We start from the raw sequence: 19745 nt of genomic DNA, 5'->3' as shown, positions 1-19745 counted from the left end.
CTGTGAATCTGATGCTCTGTGACCTGTATCCATAATGGTCCATGTGCGAGGACTCAGGCATCTAGTTCTAGGAGTTTGTGACTCTGTATTTCTGTCTCTTCCATGGGGAAGCAGATGCACTTAGAAGAATTCAAAGCCAAATTAAGCTTCCACTAAAGACAGTCCTACCAGATTTGTTCAAAATGCCAAGCTTGTTTCTGATGATGAAATTCTTCTGCATCACCCAGGCACAAATCAGAAAATGACATTCTGCCTCATGGCCCAGCACCTTCCCTTTTCTTGGACATTAACTAATAGCCCAAGAGTACTTTTAGGAAACGCATCTGCCCTTTTACTCCTGTTTCTCAGATGTGGTAAACTGAGATTTGCCTGGCACACCAAGGGCACCCAGAACAGGGAGGCTGAACTGATATCAGAAAGTTGAATTTCCTGAAGCTGGGCATTCTGGATTGCCGAGGCTCAGGGGAGAAGCAATGAGGGAAGATATTTTGTATAGTTTGGAGAGTCTTTCATGAGAGAAAGAGTCACTGGATTCATTCCTCTTCACTGGATGATGTCCACACTCTCCCCTCAAAAGTCTGAATATGAATTTATCATGGATTTGGGTGCTTTCAGCATTTATTTTATGACGGCCCACCCCTATCCACCGCCTCTGGCATCCAGTGTGAGGCTGGCTCTGTGGCTCTCAAGAAAGAATCCTGAATATATTCTATTTATGACAAAGGCTGAGGAGTGGGGGGTGTGGAGCCAGGAGTGAGAATTAGGAGGCCTTTTGCCTTTGAGCCAGATTAAAAGTGAAAGAATGTTGACATTCCAGGTACCTGCTTGTCAGGAAGTCTTTAGCTACTGAAATAATTTTTCTACTTAGTTGTATGGAGCCACTGAAGGTTTTAGAGAAGAGGCAGGACCAGAGCAGAACTATGTGCTAGGAAGAGTAATCTAATATCAAATCAAAAGGGGAATTTTCCCATTCAAGATTCCCGCTCTATGAAGTAAGTCAGACAGAGAAGGAAAAACATCGTAGCTCATCCCTTATATGTAGAATCTAAAAGGAAATGATACAAATGAACTTACTTACAAATTAAGAAGAGACTCACAGAGAAGGAACTTATGGCTGCCCGGGGTGGGAAGGAAGGGTAGGGGGAAAGGGTGGTTTGGGAGTTTGTGATCGACATGTATACATTGCTGTATTTAAAATGGATAACCAACAATGTCCTACTGTATAGCACAGGGAACTCTGCTCAATGTTATGTGGCAGCCTGGGTGGGAAAGGAGCTTTGGGGAGAATAGATACATGTATATGTATGGCTGAGTCTCTTTGCTGTCCACCTAAAACTATCACAACACTGTTAATCAGCTATGCCCCAATAGAAAATAAAAGGTTTTTTTTTTAAAAAAAGATTCCAACTCTAGTGTGGACTGGTCTTGCACACCAGCTCTATTGGTTTAGGTCAACTGAGATTCAGGAATTGGTAGGGAGGCTCGATTCATTTCTAAGAAACTCAAACACTTGAGTCATGTGCTAGTTTATAGGCAGCCACTGCTGAGTCCTTATGTAACAAAAACAAGTCAAAGAACTGGATACAAACAGGAAAAGGACCAGTGACATGAGCCCTGGATGGGCTGTGTGACCTTAGCAAGGCCACAGGATTTCTTCTGAGCCTCAATTTACCTGTCTGTCAAATGGCAATAATAAATAGCTACTCCTACCTACTTCCCAGGGCTGGAGGAAAGACAGATAATATGACAGGTAAAAGCACAGGGAGGAAAGACACAGAGTAACACCTTATTAGGACCAATAATGGCTTGCTAAATGGCAGCAGGAACCACCAGCAGACTGAGAAACCCAAGCCTGGAATTAAGGGGAAGAGAAATGGCTGAAAAGGAAGTTCTCATCTAGGGTATAGGTAAAATAAAGCTGAGACTTGAGGTCCCCTTCTTTATTAGTATTCTGATTATCATTATTGATGACAAAAATTATACTGTCTGGTATCTGGATGGCAATCTATACGTTTTCAAAACACATCTGCATGCATTTTCTCACTTGGTCTTTGGAGAAAGCCTACAGTATTGGGTAGAATTGATAGCAAGAAAGTGGTCTCTGAAGCCAGATCAACCTGCTTTCAAATCCCAGCTCTATCATTCACCAGCTGTGTGACCTTGGGCAGTTATTTAACCTCTCTGTTCCTGGAAAAAGGGAAATGAGAGTAGCACCTATCTCATGGAGCTATTGAGAAGGCTGCATGAGTCAGTACATGGCAATTCCTAGCACAGGATACACTCAGTGTGAGTTAGTTACTGTACCAACCTCACCCTTATTGTGACACTTATTATCATTCTCATTCTGTAAATGAGAAACGGAGGCTCAGCTAATTGGAGGGCTCTGCCTGGTTCACCATCTAGCAGGTGGTGGATTCAAGTACTGGCCCAGAATAGGAACCCATATTCCAAAAAGAGAGACTCAGAAGGGGCTGTAGCTAACTCTCTGCAGCAACATTCTCCAAAAGAATTTTCTACAGTGATGGAAGTGTTCTATGTCTGAGCTGTCCAGCATGGGAGCCACTAGCCCATATATTCATCTGTATGTCAGTGTTGTCCTTAAATATACTTTCTGATATTTTTTTCATGGAGGAAGGGGCACACAAAGGCTACAGTGACTAGGGCCCTCAAAAGGCATAATGTGACCCGGGAGAGTTGGACATTTGAAGGAAACAAAGGGCTTCTAGGCAACTGGATTTTAAGGAAGAAAAGGGACAAAATGGGGGATAATGGGAAAGTGCTTTGCTATTGGACCTCTTCTGCCAAAACCATTCATTTATGCATTCATTCAGTACTTATTTATTGAGGGCCTACCCTATGAAGACATTCTAGAGCAGAGAACAGGATGGATAAAGACCTTGCTCTTGTGGGGGTTGGATTCTAGTGCCAGAGAGAGAGGTTAAGAGAAGGTCTGGTGGTTAAGACTGTACTTCAAGTGCAAGAGGCGTGGGTTTGATCCCTGATTGGGGAACTAAGATCACAATGTGGCCTAAACAAATAAAAGTACTTTATAAGGGACTTCCATGGCAGTCCAGTGGTTAGGACTCTATGCTTCCAGTGCAGGAGGCATAGGTTTGATCCCTGGTTGGGGAACTAAGATCCCACAAGCTGGTGACATCACCAAATATATATATATATATCATCAGATGATGAAAACTGATGTGAAGGAAATTCATAGAAAGCAAGATTAGAGAGTGATGGAGGAGGTGCTATTTTTGAAAGAGTGGTCAGGGAAAGTCTACATAGCAAGGTGACATGTGAGCAGAGGGAAGGCCACAAAGTCATCTTGAGAAGGACTTCCAGGCAGAAGAAGTAGGCAGTGCAAAGGCCCTGGGGCAGGGACAAGGAGATTGAAGACAGACTAGAGGGGGAAAGGAGAGAGGGGTTCCTGCAGGCCAGGGAGGTAGCCCAGGGCAATTCAGGCCAAAGGAAAGACCTGTAGTGAGTGGGACCCCATCATGAGATCGACATGATGGTCTACGAGGAGCCGAAGGAGAGAGGGAGGTGCTGCTGGACATAAAGTCTTAGAGCCCTACAAGGCTATCCCATGTGGCCAGTGGGTAGTATACAGGCTGTCCCACTTCAGTTAGTTTTGTTGGGCCATAGTATATTGTTTTGTTGTTTGATGGCTTTTTACCTAATTAGTTGTTAACGTATAAACATTGGAAAGCTTCACCCCAAAATCTAGACTCCAGCTTTCGTTTAACAAAGTGGAGGGCACTGTCTGTGTTGGTCCATAGAACGGCTGGCTGGAGCTGAGTGGTGGCTGCCACCTGCAGATGGGGCCTGTGTTCTCCAGACCCCATCCCCAAGCTCTCCCAGATTTGGAGGCTGCATCAGCTACCGTTTATCTTCAAGGCAGTTTTCTATCAGAAGAGACACATACCAGTACCCAGGTCTCTTTCCAAACTGTAAGGAAAATAGACTTCAGGATGGCCTCCTCTCCACGCACTGGGCCTGCTTGACCCGTGAGGCTCCCCCTACCCTGGCTGGAGAGTTCAGAGCCCCCAACACTCACTGAGCCCCAGAGAGAACAAGGGATCTCTTCCTCTTGGGACTGCCTGTATGGGTGCATGAGCTTTGCATTTGGAGCTGAAAACTCCCTAAACCAGAGGGCATCCAGGGATCAGAGGGCTTGAGGGGAGGACAAATCCTGTCCCACTTTTTCTGGCTGCTCTGTCCAGAAGGATTCATAAGTTACAAAAACCAGTTCTAGCTCAGAATGACATTGAACCTGTTTATCAGTTAGTCGTTCTGGTGACAAACAGGAGGAACAGAGCACCTCCTCTAAGTTCTGTGTTTATGTCTTGGGATCCTTCAGGCACAAACTCAGCTCCATGGGAAGGCCTGTGGAGTCTCTCCTCTTGGTGGGGCAGCCTTTGGCCAGGCAGGGACCAGGAGGCCCCCGTGTGGAGAGAAAGAGGCTCTCCTGAAGGTTAGAGTTTGGGGTGGCTCTCTGTGAGGCTGGAAGGTTGTGTCCTGAAGTCAGGAGACAGACATCCCTGGAGGACTGCAAAGCTCCCTCCAGAGGGTAAAACAGATTGTAGAGGCCAGAGTGTCCCCACCACATGGGCCTCACCTGGGGCAGGGGGTCTTTAGTCCTCTGTGCATCTTGCAACTCTTGGGTCTAGTGAAATCCTTTGTCTTTCCAGAAGCTATGGATGAATTTTCAAACACATAGGCATCAAGTTCCAACAGGGGGGACCTTGGATCACTAACTGAACCTCTGAGCCTCTGTTCTCATCTTTAAAAGAGAGATACTAACTGAATGCACTTCAGATAGTTGTTCTGAAGGCTTGACGAGGTGATTTCATATTAAACAGTTAACACAATGTCACACCTAGCAACCGCTGAATAAATATTAGCTGCTATTTTTTAAAACTGTCATTATCATTATGGAAAGTGGACTGAGACCCGCCTGCTGCCCTGAGCCCACCCCCCCGGTTCCCACCTTCACCTTTGCAGGCGTCTCTGTGAGGTTCCCAAGCCCCGCTAGGGCACAGTGTGAGAGCTTCTAGGAGTCTAATCTCCGTTTTGTAGAGATGGGAGAACTCTGCCTGGAGAAGGGAAGTCCATAGTGCGCTGAACTAAGTCGCATTGGACTTTGTTGGCACACCTGGAAACAGAACCCAGTCTCCTCACCTTGAGCACTTTGCACTGGCCAAGTTGCTCCCCACACCCCAACTCCTTTCCCAACCTGGGGCTCCTCAGGAACCCACAAAGCACTCATTCTACTCAGGAGAGTGCAGGGAAAGGAGCCAGCCATTGGGGTCACACCTGCCTCCTGTATTGCCTCTGCTTTCTGTTTCTTTTTTTTTCCTTAATTAAAAAAATTTAGCTGCACTGCAGGGTATGCAAGATCTTAGTTCCCTAACCAGGGATTGAACCCTTGCCTCATGCAATGGAAGCACAGAGTCTTAACCACTGGACCAACAAGGAAGTCCTTCCTGTCTCTGCTTGTCTGGAGGCCTGACTTCCTCTATCCAAGCCCCAGTTTCCCCATTTATGAAATGGGGCTAGCAACAGTTACCTCCATGGAGGAGGATTTAGTGAGTTTATGCATGCAAAGCATTTAGCACATAGAAAATAATGTTATCTGTTACTATTATTCATTATTATTACTATAGTTATTAGAATAGTTATAGTAATATTATTACTGTTACCTTTGGTGTTCAAAAATATGTGTGGAATATTCTCTGTATGTATACAGATACCTGTCCATGCTCCAGGAGCCCCTTCCAGGAGTACTGTTAAACACAAACAGATACACACACATACATACGCACACACTGTGAGTCTCTGTGACATCTCCTGTCTCCTTGCAACAATTTGTAGCAAAGCTCACACAACAGCTTGAGCAGCATTTGAATAATAAAAATAATTTCTGTTCTTGTCACCCTTTTCCCCACAGTGGGTACAGAGAGGTTAGAGTGTGAGGGGGCAGAAGATGGGGTGTAAGGTGGGCAGAAGATAGGCTGTGGAAACACAAAGCAGAGAATGTTGTGGACACCTCACAACCTACCTGATTTCTTGGTGTGTTGGGGTGACTCTCTGGGCCCCATCTCATGTGATTTGTCAAACGAAGCCATCCAGCATGGTTCCCCTGTCTATCCAAATGCAACAAACTGCCTTCTCCAGAGTTAGCAGGCCTTGTGGCCCCCAGTGAAGTGAATTCTGTTCCTCATACTGGCTCTTTGAAGCTGCTGGGACTGAAGCTTCCCTTTCTCTTTTTTCTCTCTCTTTTTTTTTAGTTTATTTGTTTATTTAGTTTTGGCTGCACTGGGTCTTCGTTGCTGCAAGCAGGATTTCTCTAGTTGTGGCAAATTGGGGCTACTCTGTAGTTTCTGGCTTCTCATTGCCGTGGCTCCTCTCATTGCAGAGCTTGGGCTCTAGAATGCACAGGCTTTAGCAGTTGTAGCTTGAGAGCTTAGTTGCCCTGAGACAGGTGGGGTCTTCCTGGACCAGAGATTGAACCCATGTTCCCTGCACTGGCAGGCTGATTCTTAACCACAGGACCACCAGGGAAGTCCCTAAGCTTCTTTGTTCCTTGTACCAAAGGTCATCTGCCACCCATGGCCACTGCCTGCCGGGTCTGCTTGAGGGTGGGGAGGCTACTGATAGGGCCACAGAGTGTGGAGGTCACCTGCTCAGGCTCTGATGTAAGGTGACCTGCTGTTTGAGTCATGCTCAGCCCACTGCTGGCTGTATGACCTTGAGCAAATCTTTAACCCTGACCGAGCCTCAGTCCCTTCATACATAAACTGGAGAAGATAATCCTGCTGCAGTGAGATTGCAGTTAAGATGAAGTGCCTCACACCACAGTCCCAGTGCCTTGCAGAGGAAGCCCTCAGGCAGTAGGGCAGTGATGAAATTATTTAGGGATGGGAGCTCCACTCCTTTGGTGCTGAGGGACCTTGGTAATGTATCAGAGGGCCTGGGAGGGGACCAAACCGGAGACCCCCTGAGCAAACCACCTCTTTTCATGGGGTCTCCACTTATCCATCTGGGAACTGGGACTAGTGCCTGCTCTCCTGTCTTCCTGGGTAACCCTCCCCTGTGAAAGTGAAAGTGAAAGTTGCTCATTTGTGTCTGACTCTTTACGACCCTACAGACTATATGGAATTCTCCAGGCCAGAATACTGGAGTGGGTAGCCTTTCCCTTCTCTAGGGGATCTTCCCAACCCAGGGATTGAACCCAGGTCTCCTGCAATGTGGGCAGATTCTTTACCAGCTGAGCCACCAGGGAAGCCCAAGAATACTGGAGAGGGTAGCCTGTCCTTTCTCCAGGGGATCTTACCGACCCAAGAGTCAAACCAGGGTCTCTTGCATTGCAGGCGGATTCTTTACCAACTGAGCTATGAGGGAACTCTCCCCTGAGCTGTTGGCAAATGATGCTCTAAAGAAGGTGAGGTTTAGGGAATAGGAAATACACAGGCCCTGATCACAGCTGACATTTACTGACTGTTTACTATAGGCCAGGCCCTTGGCATGCATTATCACTTTTAAGCTGGTTTACAGCAACCCTATAATTATGCTCATTTTGCAGAAGGGATAAATGAGACTCAGAGAGGTTACCTAAGCTCCAAGTTCACACAGCTAGCCAAGGAGGATTAAAACTCAGATCTCTTGTGCGTCTAACAGTTCCCTGGCCTGCCTCCCGGGGCCTGTGGGCTGGAAAGAGTGGCTGAGAGTTATATGATCCCTCCCCCACATCAAGGATCTTGTAACCATGGGTCCTCTCCCACCAGCACACAGATTCTCAGCAAAAGCTTCATCTCCAGTTCAATCACTTTCCTTCTGGCTATGCCCAGCCCAGCTGTTTGTCTGTCCAAGTCCAATCACCTCTGAGCAGAGCTGCTTCTGCTGCTGCTAAGACGCTTCAGTCGTGTCCGACTCTGTGCGACCCCATAGACGGCAGCCCACCAGGCTCCCCCGTCCCTGGGATTCTCCAGGCAAGAACACTGGAGTGGGTTGCCATTTCCTTCTCCAATGCATGAAAGTGAAAAGTGAAAGTGAAGTCGCTCAGTCCTGTCTGACTCTTAGCGACCCCATGGACTGCAGCCTACCAGGCTCCTCCGTCCATGGGATTTTCCAGGCAAGAGTACTGGAGTGGGGTGCCATTGCCTTCTCCGCCTGAGCAGAGTAGCTCGGGACAAAGCAGAATGTAGGCAGGCCTCGGCAGGTGAGGAGCGGCGCTCTAGCAGTAGAGCAAGGCAGCTCCCTCTGCTCTTTGCGGTCCTGCATGGAGCTGGCTGAACCTGACTGTGGAGTGAGGGTCAACAGAGGGATTAGGGATGATGGGGTAGCATCAAGATGCTTACTAATGAGATGCAAATGAGCCTCTGTCAGGGACTCCAGCTCAAGCCCCCGGGCTCTGTCCACGCCGACTCCCTGATAAGTGTTCTCTGCCCAGCTATCTGTGGACCCGAAACTCAACAGGACCACTGGGTCAGTTGAGTTCTCACCAGAGAGGGCTGGCTATTGAATTAAACCAGGGATTATATTTTGGGAATTCCCTAAGGGGATGGGTGTAGGGGTTACAAATACATATTTCAAGCCCCACCCCAGATCTACTGAATTAAAATTCTTAAGGATGGGGCTCAGGAATAGATGTTTAACAAGTTCCTGGGGTGGTTTTTGTGTGACTGGTGTTTGGGATCCATTGACCATGGTAATTGCGTTCTTTAAGATCCTGTGTTGTTAGTATCCCATCTATGGGCCTCTTCTAGCCCCAGTGAAGAGGTGGGTAGGGAAGTTAGGAAAAGACCAAAGTCTCGATGACTTTTAGGCTAGACAAGTGCTTCTCAAATGTCAGCGTAATAAAAATCACAGCCTCGTCCTTAAGAAGTCTGATTTCGTTGGGCTGTGGAACTCGGAGGGCTTCTCTCCCGTCTGTGGGGACCACTGGCTCCCAGGCAAACCAGGAGCAAGATTATCTCTAAAGTCAAATAGAAGAGCGAACAAGAGCAAACAGGAGACTGAAACAACAGATCTGTTTCCTGTGCCCTTCACCTAAAAGTCTCTCAGTGCAATTCTCTCCGCTCATTAGCATCTCAAACTGCAGAGACAACTGTTTTTAATTCTTGCAAACAAGTCTATCTCCCAGATAGAGACACAGCCCCATGAACCATGTTCTCCTTGCAGTGAATAAAACTAAACTTAAAATCAGTGGATTCCACCCACACAGGCATACTCATGGCCCAACAATTTCCATCTTCGGCATTTGCACAGCAGTATTGTGTACGTATGTTCACAAAAGATTCACACGAGAATGTTCAGAGCAGCATTATTTATAATAACCCTCTGCTGGAAACAGCCTGAATGACCACCAAGAGCAGATGGATAAGTAAGTTGTGGCTTGGTCATACAGCAGAACACTCTACAGAAAAGAAAATGAAAATATTGTTCTAGATAACAACACGGATGAATCCCCCTCATGTAATGTGGGGTGAAAACAGCCATATACAAGAGTACATACTGTGCTAGTCCAACTGTATAAAACTTTCAAACAGCCAAAACTCGTCTATGGATTACATTAAGATAAAGTTACCTTGGGCGGGAGAAGAGGGCTAGTTAGCAACTGGACAGGGCACAGAGAAGGTTTCTGGAATTGGTAGTAATGTTCTGTTTTTTTATCTGGAAGCTGATTAGTTTCTGGAAAGTTCACTGAGCTGCACACTTGTGATCCGTGCCTTTTTCTGTTTTCTTATTATACTTAATTTAAATGTTTTCTAAAAGTACTAGTAAAGGAGCTCAAAGAAGACTTTTAATAAAAGAAAAATCATTTAATGAAAGGGAACTCCAGGTGACTTCTGACTATAGCAGATTACATGGGATTTCATGACTGTGGGATCATGGACTCTTCCTTTCCCAGGAACCAGGAAAGAGACAATTCTCAGAACCTGAGAGCTCGGGCACCATGCCAGGGCATACCAGGGATGTGGAAAACCAGTGCCTCAGCAGTTCCCTATCCCCACCTCCACATGGCCCGCCCTCCCTAGAACCGCAAGGACAATGACAGCCCATTTTGTACTGGGTTCCCAGGTTCAACTGAGTTCACAGTTCATTAGGGCTTGCTTCATGCAGCATTTTTCTGTCCTCAGAGCAGGTTTCTGGACCATGTTCTTCTTGTATCCTCTGAAAGACCCTACATGTAGAGCAAGAAATATTTCCATTTTATAGATGGGGAAGTTGAGGCCCTAAGATAGGGATCAAAAGACTTGTCTAAAGCTAGCAAGAGCTAGCAAGCAGCCCGGCCAGGACTTAAACACGAGGCTTCAGATGAAAAATCCAACACTCCCTTGGCTACACCACAGATGGATTCTTCCAAGTAATAGCAATGCTAAGTATCTGTGAGCATTAGTGAGCAATCACTTAGTGAGAATGCCCCTGAGAGTCCTTCAGTAACCCAAGGAAGTAGGTGCTATCATTTCATGCATATTTTACAAATGAAAAAGCTCAAAGATCAGAAAGTCCAAGTGCCTTATCCAAGATCAGTGTCCATTAAGTGTGAGGCATGGATTGGAAGAAATGGTCTGAGTTGAGACCAAGCTCTGAACTGCTAGTCCAATGGTTCCCAAACCCAGCTGGCGTTCCCTTGGAGCTTGTAAAAATACAGATCCCCTGGCTTCACCCCCAGACCACACATTCTGATGATGTGGACTCAGGATGCAGCTGAGAAATCCATATTTTTAAAAAACAGCCCTAGCCATTTGGGATGCTCAGCTCTAAACAATGCTTCCACTGAAACATGACAGTAAAAACAAAATAATTTAAATGTCAAACTTCATTTAGCAACTTCTAAATAGCTCATGGAAACTCTCTAATAATTAGAGTCCTCCTAACAACAGAGAAGGCAATGGCACCCCACTCCAGTACTCTTGCCTGGAAAATCCCATGGACAGAGGAGCCTTGTAGGCTGCAGTCCATGGGGTCGCTAAGAGTCAGACAGGACTGAGCGACTTCACTTTCACTTTTCACTTTCATGCATTAGAGAAGGAAATGGCAACCCACTCCAGTGTTCTTGCCTGGAGAATCCCAGGGACGGGGGAGCCTGGTGGGCTGCTGTCTCTGGGGTCGCACAGAGTCAGACACGACTGAAGCGACTTAGCAGCAGCAGCAGCAACGATGGTACACAAGCCCTCAAGAATATATCTGAGAACAGCCCGTCTGACTGGATGATAGCTATGCTTAGGGTGGAGGGCAGTGACTGACAAGGAGTATCTGGAGGGCTCTAGTGGGGACAGGGTGGTGTCTGCTTTTTGCTCTGGATCCTGGTTAGCCACTGTTTGCATTCACTTGGTAAAAATTCATCAAGCTATAACTTACAATTAATGCATCTTCTTTTTGAATGTTTGCGGAAAGGAAAAAAAAAATCAGGCTGACTATCCATCAGAGACACTGTAGGAGCAATCTTTACATAGAGTAGAGATTTGTATAAAAAATCCAATAGAGTTCTTCTAATTATATGCTGCAATTCATGGGGTCGCAAAGAGTCGGACACGACTGAGTGACGGAACTGAACTCAACTGAAGAGTTTGAGATTCTAGAATTTGAATGTTCCACAATGCTCTGATTCTCTAAGTCAGTTCCAATATTGCAGAAGCCCCCAAATCTGTAATAGTAGCTAAAGTTTAGTGAGCTTAGTATGCGCTGACTGCTATGCTAAGATCTTAAGAGCTTTGTATGGATCAACTCACAGCAGCTCTGTGAGGTGGATAGCTTTATCCACCCCAAACCCCTCAGAAACATGAAATGATGGGTTCAAGGTCACAGAGCTGGAAAGCAGCAAATCCAGGACCAGAACTCGAGTGCCCTGGCTCCAGAGCTGGTGTGCCAACCATGGCGCCATACTGGCATCAAGCTCTGCTACTTCCCAAGGCTGAGTGTTTAAGTATCCCAGTGATGTGTTTTGTGCCGTCTAGCCTTGCATTTGCTGGGAGGACCCAGAGAGAAGGGGGTGCTGCAGGCACAAACAGCAGCTCTGACCTGGGACACGTGAGCACACATGGGCCAACACGCACATACATGCTGACGTTACCCCACAGCTGGCATGTGCAATCCTGCTTAACTGGCACTGAGGCCAACTGCTGTGGGTGCTGGAACTGAATGGGAACTGGGAACAGGAGAGTTCTCCATTGCTGTTCCCTGCCCCCCGGCCAGGGGACGGGCAGTTGTCGTTTACCTGCCACTCCAGGTCACCTGGCAGGGGCCCCCACCAGCCTCAGGAATGGAGAAGGACTCCGGAGTCGGGTGGGGCGGGCAGAGGAGACATTTCTCTCTTCTGCAGGCTCCAAACTGGAAACTGCTTGAGGCATCACCTCTTTCAGGAGGTAGTTTGTCAGTCAGTGGGTAATGGTGGGCCATCATCATATTTATATATATATGTTAAGTCACGCTCCTTGGCCTGACATAACTGGCCTTTCGGAGCACATCTCCAAATATTCTCTACCCAGCTGACAGTTGCCTGCACATACATGCTGTTTTCTTTAACTGCTATACTTTTGCATGTGCTACTTTCTCTTTCTGAATTGCCTTTCCCACTTTTTTTATTTATTTAAGCCTTATTTAGTCTTCAAAACTGATATTCAGTCCCAGCTACTCCTAGAAGCCTTCCTCCACTAACTGTACTAGGCTAACTATGTATCAGGCCCCCCTGCCTGCTTGAGTTTGCCTCTATTTTACCACCTACCTCAAGGTATTAAACCATCCACTTACAGACCTGCCTCCGCTAGCTGTGAGTCTCTGGAGGCCTGACACATTGTAAGCACTAAGTGTCTATTGAACTAAGGATCTGTTGAGAAAACAGAAGCTGTGCGACTGAAAGGAAGTGGCTTAGCTTTTCTGAGTCTCTATTCATGTCCACGCTGGAAACTAATAGCAACAGCAAAAAGAAGTGGAGGAGGATCACAACTGCAGGCCTGCAGGGAGGTCGTGGAGAGTAGAAGAGAAGATATAGGTGACATGGTCTAACCTGGTGGTTCAAGGGGCTCAGTACCTCAAGAGTTCTCTCTTCAACGTTCAATGTTCAGGGCTGCGCTTAGGCCCAGGACCCATCGAAAGCTGGCTACTGATTTTAGGCAAGTAAAATGGAACCAATTTACAAATTTCCATTTATAATATGGAACCAATAATTCTTTTTTGAAATTTTTATTGGAGTATAGTCGATTTACAATGTTGTGTTAGTTTCTACTATACAGCAAAGTAAATCAGCTATATGTATGCATTTATTCCCTCTTTTGGGGATTTCGTTAAAATGGACCCAATAATTCTTAAAGGAGACTTGAGGGAACTCCTGAGCACCTTCCACTCGTACAGTTGCAGATTCTTACCGACTCTCTGGCAATAGTGAGGGGATGGTGTGCAGGTGTGTACGTGTGTGTGTGTGTGTGTGTGTTGGTGGGGGTTGGAGGAGGGGTCTGATTGATGATGTGTATGTCCCTTGTCCCCTGAAAGGCATCTTACAGTTGAGGGATCAACCTTGTTCTTCATCCCAAATTGCTTCCAGGGGTATGGGGGCAATTCCCTGGCCTCTGAGGCTGACCACTCACATAGGAAGCAGGACTCTCTCCTGATCTGGGCTAGGCAGAGAGAGGCAGAGGAAGGTGAGAAGATCTGGGACATGGCCCTGCCTTCCCCACTCACTTGCTGCGTGACCCCAAGCCAAGTTATCAGTCTTCTCTAGGGAGGCCTCCGTGTCTGATTCAGTAATGTCTAGGGACCCTTTCACTCTCATCTATGGTGGGGTTGGACTAATGCTTAGTCCCTCCGAATGTCAGTCCTCATCTGTGAAGACTCGTTCATTCTCTTAATAGATACGTACTGAGCTGCTTTTATGTGCCAGGTTATGCGCTAGACACGGATTCCGGAGCTGTGAGCAACACTTAGTAGGAGAGACTGTATCATATAAAATGTACACAAATAACTAATAATTACAATTGTGATCTGTCTTAGGAAGGAATACTTCAGGGTGCCTGAGATGATCTCTACCCCAGGGGAAGCGGAGAGGAGCCAATTAATTAATTAATGATCATGCCCTGGGCACCACATGCATTATCTCATTTAATGCTCACATCAGTCTCTGAGAAAAGGATTGTTATTTGCCCCATTTTTTCAGATGAGGAAACTGAGGTTTGAAGAAGTTGAAGCCCAGGTCATACAACCTATAATATCTAGGATTTGGACCAACACTCATATTCCTTTTTTTTTTTTTTAATTTAAACTTTTTATTTGTAAATGTATATGTATGGCTGATATAGCCGATTAACAATGTGATAATTTCAGGTCAACAGCAAAGGGACTCAGCCATACATATACATGTATTCATTTTCCACCAAACTTCCCTCTTATCCAGGCTGCCACATAACACTGAGCAGAGTTCCTTGTCCAATACAGTAGGTCCTTTTAAATATAGCCATGTGTACATGTCCATCCCAAACTCCCTAACTATTCCTTCCCCCTATCCTTCCCTCCTGGCAACCATAAGTTCATCCTATAAGTCTTGGACCCATACCCTTCTTTATAGACCTGTCTGAAAACCCCTATTGTGAATGTAAGCATCAGTACCGTTAGTCAGGGAAACAGTAGCATGGAGTTTCTCAGTTAGCTCAGTCTGTGCTGGAGCCCAGGAAGCACGGGAACTTTCAGAAGCTTGGCCCACATGTTACTGAAGGAACCAAAAAGGCAGGGTCCACCCGGTGGGCACAGGAACATCCCTGACTATGCCAACACCATCACCCCCAACACACGCTGGTTTCCTCTAAGCCTGCCCCACGTTCTCGCCGGGCCAGCAGCAGTGTCAGTGCCTCAGCCTGTCCTGGGGAAGGAAAACTGTCAGGCCGAGGTGAGTTCAGTGGCACCTGCAGACCGTGGCGGCCCAGCTCACAGAGGCCTGGTGCAGGGGGCCCTGGCCACCCCTCCCAGCGGAAAACACAGGGGCAGCTGACACGTGTGATCTGGAGCGTGCCAATGTCCTTCTAGGTCTGGTTCCCTGCATCCGTAAGAGGCCACTGAGCATGGAAACAAGTTCTAGGGAGACCTTGATTCCCTCCAGATCCTCCCCATTTTACAGATGAGGAAACTGAGGCCCAGGGAGCTTGTAGCAGACAGGGCCTCGCTGTTTTGCTCCACCACCCTAGCCAGCTCATGGACTCAGTCCTTTCCTGCCAGGGGTGTAATCTGTGCTCCTTGGAGAGTCCTGGGAGGAACCCGAGCTTGCCTCTTCCTGCCCTGGGGGATGCTGAGTTCCAAAGCTTCCTCACCTGCAAAATGCAATCATTCTTGCTCTGCCTACCCAGCAGCCTTGTGGGAGTGAGAGTAAGAGTGTATCTTACAGGGATGCTGTGTAATGACCTATGTGGGAATGGAGTCTAGAAGAGAATGGACATATGTGTATGTATGGCTGATTTACTGTGCTGTACAGCAGAAACTAACACAGCATTGTAAAGCAACTATACTCCAATGTTTTAAAATTAATTAAAAAGGAATGGATCTTAACAATAACCCAACTGCCCCCTTATTTAAAATGTAGGGAAATAGGCCCAGAACTGTATGGAACAGTTTCAAGCCACACCGCCCGTGACTTACAAGCACACAAATAATGAAATTCTCCTTTCCCCTGCCTGCTTTGAAAATGCGACATTTTCAAATGACCCTACGTAGTCAGCCCCATCCCCGAACACAGGAAGCATCCAGAAGGTGTCAGCTGTAGTAGTATCTGTTGCTCATTTCTGCGTGGAGGGCACTGCCCACCTGCCCAGGCTCAGCGCTCCCCCACCCACCCATCCATAGAAGAAGCTGAAGGATTGAAAATACTGCATCCTGAGCCTGCTTCTCTACCTCCCTGGTGCCCTAAACCCCAGCCTTGCTCCTGAGTGCTGTGCACCTGGGGTCAGAGACAGCCTAGCCTCTCTGAGCCCTCAGCATACCTCAGCATGGCCGCTGCTTCCCCCGCAAGCAAGCGGAGGGCTACTTCCGCCCCCACCCAAGAGGAGGGCTGAACTCCGGCCCTGGCGGCCCTGTTCAGTGTTCCACTCCCTCCATCCCACCTCCACAGATACACATCGAATTCCTGCTTCCCCCAAGAGCTGCTCCCGCTCCCCCCACCCACCCCAGAGCTGCCCTTGGCCTCAGGCTCGCTGCCTTTCACAGCCCTCCCCCAGCCAGGAGAGTTGAGGTTCTAATCTGGGTGCCTCTAAAGAGTCCCACAAGAGTCAGGGCCGGCCAGATGTCTACCTCTCCCTTAGGCCTGCCTCCCGCCCCCTCACCAGGTGACTCTGTCTGTGTAGGGATCCTGTGCCCCCTGCCTTGGACACACACGTGGTCTTAGCATCTGTTGGTTCCCTGGCCCCAGCCCTTCCTCCTCAAATCAAAGAGAAGCTTGTCTCCCCATCCCCTTGAAGGTCATCCCCAGAAAGCCTGAGCAGGGAATTTCATTCTTCCAAGCAAAGGAGTCCAACTTTCCACACATACAAATATGACCTTGCTCCTCCAGGAGATCAAAGCCCTAACCTTGTCCATTCTGGGCCCCGATCCCCAGCGCTAGGCTTGGGCTGGCTTCATTCAGTGTACCTAGGTGTACCTGGCTTCAGGCAGGGCCCAGGTGTCCTACCCCTGCTGTGCCTGCCCCAGCAATCTCCAGGTTCTGTTGCACCTTCCAGGAGCCCCTACTGGGGACCAGAATGGATAAGCTTCACAACCCCCGCCCCCTGACTTCCCACCCTCCAGCAGTTCTTACCTGGGCCCTTTGGGTGGGGGAGGGTGCCCCGGAGTGGGCCGCTGGGCAGGAGCCCCTTTCACAAGGGCTGACAAGCTCCGGAGGGAGGCGCGGAGTCTCAGAGCAGGAAGGCGCACACTCAAAGAGGCTGCTGAGAAAGTTGGAGTAGGTGTGTCCCAGCCCAGGAGGAGGAGGAGGGAAAAGGAGGTGGGAGAATTGAGGCGGATCATCCCCTCCTGCCAGCTCTCTGTCTCACGGAGCAGGAGGGAGGGAGGGAGCCAACTGGGTTGTGGCCCAGAACTCACGGTGGGGAATCAAGTCATGGAAAATGATGGCTGGAGAGTTGCTGAGAAGTCCTGCCCATCTCCACCTGCCTTCTCGGTTTTACAGAGGGATAAACTGAGGCCCCAGTCAGATCGTACTTGTCTGAGGACGCACAGAGACCACGAGGCCCTGGGAAAGGCCCCAGGTTGCTCAGCTCTCCGGCCAGAATTCTCTCCTTTCTCCTCCCCACTCTGCAGATCTGAGATGAACAAGCACAAGCACCCCTCCCCTCGAGGTCTGGTTCAGAACCCTGGCACTGCCACCTACTAGCTCAGTAACTTTGGGGGCATTACTAGTCTGAGCCTCAGTTTCCTTTTGGGTGGATAATAACTCCTACCTTACAAGATTGTTATGAGAATTAAATGATATAAAGATTGAGGGAAGGCACTTAGCACACTAAGAAATTCTTCTTACGGTTATCAGCTGTGATTTTCTCCATGAGTGACTTAACCTCTCTGATCTCTGGCTTTCCCAGCCGTGAAATGCGGGTAACAGGAATCCCTGCTTTGTAAGGTTGTGCAGAATCATGGGACAGAGATGTGTGTAAAATGCACAGCTCAGTGCCTGGATCTCTTTTCCAGGCACTGTATCAGGCACTGGGGATGTAGTTATTTGCCCCACAGAGCTGAAAATGGCTCCGAGACCATCCTGTTCAGTACCCCTACCCTCCTCTCTCCCTGGACTTGCAACCCTTCTGCAGCTTCCCTGACAAATAAGTCTTTGCTTGCATACCTCTAATTATGGGGAACTCACTACCTTTCCCAGCAGTCAGTTCTGATTCTTAGCAGTTCTACCTGATGTCCAGCTGAGCAGTAGCCCTTGAACCTGGTTAATAAATAAACATTCTATTTATCCTTATTCTTACTCTTATCAAAACCATGTGACCTAAGGCAGATGACATCAATTTCCTCTGTTTCCTCATTTGTTAAATGGACTCAAAACTGCTGAGGCCACTCAGAAAAGATATATTTCCTCTGCCAAGTGACAAATGCTAACACCTGATTCTCTGGCTAGGACTAGGTTTTCTAGATGTTCAGGCTCTGATTTAGGGGACCCTGTGTTTAAATGGAACCATTAAGGTTCTGGTCTTTTAAAAATATATTTATTTTTGGCTGCACTGGATCTTCATTGCTGTCAGTGGGCTTTCTCTAGGTGCGGCCAGCAGGGGCTTCTCTTGCTGTGGAGCATGGGCTCTAGGGTACATAGGCTTTAGTAGTTGTGTTGCACGAGCTTCATTGTACATGGGCATGTGGGATCTAGTTCCCTGACCAGGGATTGAACCTGTGTCCCCCGAGTTGGCAGGTGGATTCTTAACCACTGGACCACCAGGGAAGTCCCCAGGTTCTGATCTTGTTTATGGAGGAGTAAAGAGACTCTTGGCTGTATCCCAGCTCTCAGGAGATATCCATTCATGGAATGACTGCAGTCCCTGTGGACCATGCCCTCAGGGATCTGTCACCAGCGCTAGGGATGACCACAGGTGTCAAGCAAGTGGCTGCCACGTGTTGCCTGAGACGTCCAGGGAGGAATCTCCCAAGCGTCCCTCCTACAGTCTGCCTGAAAGCCTTAGGGGTTTACAGCACGAGAGGACTCCTGTGATCAACACCAATGGAAAGGCTAACCTGGGCAATTATCCACTTGGCTGATTGCCGCCCAAGTCTCTGAGTCTGGGCCGATTAGGCATTAACCCGAGGAAGGTGGCTAGGCAGCCCCACGAATCCTTTGACTAGTCATGTGCGACGATCTGCCTTTGGGCTCCCCATCCTGGCCAAGACTGGCCTCCAGCCTGTCCAGGGAAGGGATGTCTGCAGCCTGGGGGTAAGAGGAGATGAGGAATGGGATGAAGAGGAGATGAGGAATGGGATGAACCAAGAACCGCAGATTGCTACTGACATCCGTCCCCTCCTCTCCAGTTCCCCCTCCACTCTTGCCTCAGGCCCTGATCCTCCTCCCTGCTGGCCCCAGGTCCTAACCGGGTACCCATGGAACCACCTGGGAAGCCCCAGGGATCTCTGTCTAACCCAGGAGTTCTCAACTGGGGCTGCTGCACACTGGCATCACTTGGGGAGCTACAAATTCTAGTGTCCAACCACTGCCCACCCACTGAATTGTTGCCTCTGACTCCCTGGGAACAGGCCCTGGCATCAGTGTTTCCCAGCAGTGTCAGCCATGTCATAGGCATTAAAAGAATTACATCTGATTCTGAATCCCTTGCCTGGACCTCAGTTTCCCTGTCTCATTGAAGTGGGTGTTGAACTCTGATCTTTAAGATCCAGCTCTGAGATTCTAAAGCTCTAATATTCTTGACATAGGATGCTGTAAGCTTCTAAAGAAAGACCTAGCACACCATCCCTGCCCACTCTCCTGTTTGCCTGGAGAAAGCTGGACTCCCCACTGTGGTCTGGGTGAGTGCTTCCCCTCTCCCTCCTAGGTTTTCCTTTCTAGAGCAATCTGTCCAGATTCCCCATGGCGTAGGGAATGTAAATGAGGGGCTTGAGCAGTGATGAAAATTCTAACCAGATGGCAAATTTCAGGGTGTCCAGAGAGTCTAGAAGCACAGATAATTGTATTTTCATTTGTAACAGGCTGAACCCCTCTAATTCCTTCTGGGGAAGGCTGAAATCTTAGGTTAATTCAGGGGAAATCAGAGGCACAAGTCATGAGAGCC

At 48.1% G+C, this 19745-nt stretch overlaps 1 protein-coding gene across 1 annotated transcript in view; it reads right to left on the bottom strand.

Moving 5' to 3' along the window:
* The window catches only part of FAT2 (FAT atypical cadherin 2), a 98075-nt gene extending 81038 nt beyond the window's left edge, over positions 1–17037 (bottom strand). Inside the window, exon 1 of the mRNA XM_025292379.3 lies at positions 16775–17037. The gene's annotated coding sequence lies outside the window, so the exon portion shown is untranslated. The remainder of the gene's footprint in view (positions 1–16774) is intronic.
* Positions 17038–19745: the final 2708 nt, after the last annotated feature.

The sequence above is a fragment of the Bubalus bubalis genome, chromosome 9 (genome assembly GCF_019923935.1).
Source record: "Bubalus bubalis isolate 160015118507 breed Murrah chromosome 9, NDDB_SH_1, whole genome shotgun sequence".
Taxonomy (NCBI): Eukaryota; Metazoa; Chordata; class Mammalia; order Artiodactyla; family Bovidae; genus Bubalus; species Bubalus bubalis.
This window is presented reverse-complemented; position numbering and strand designations above follow the sequence as displayed.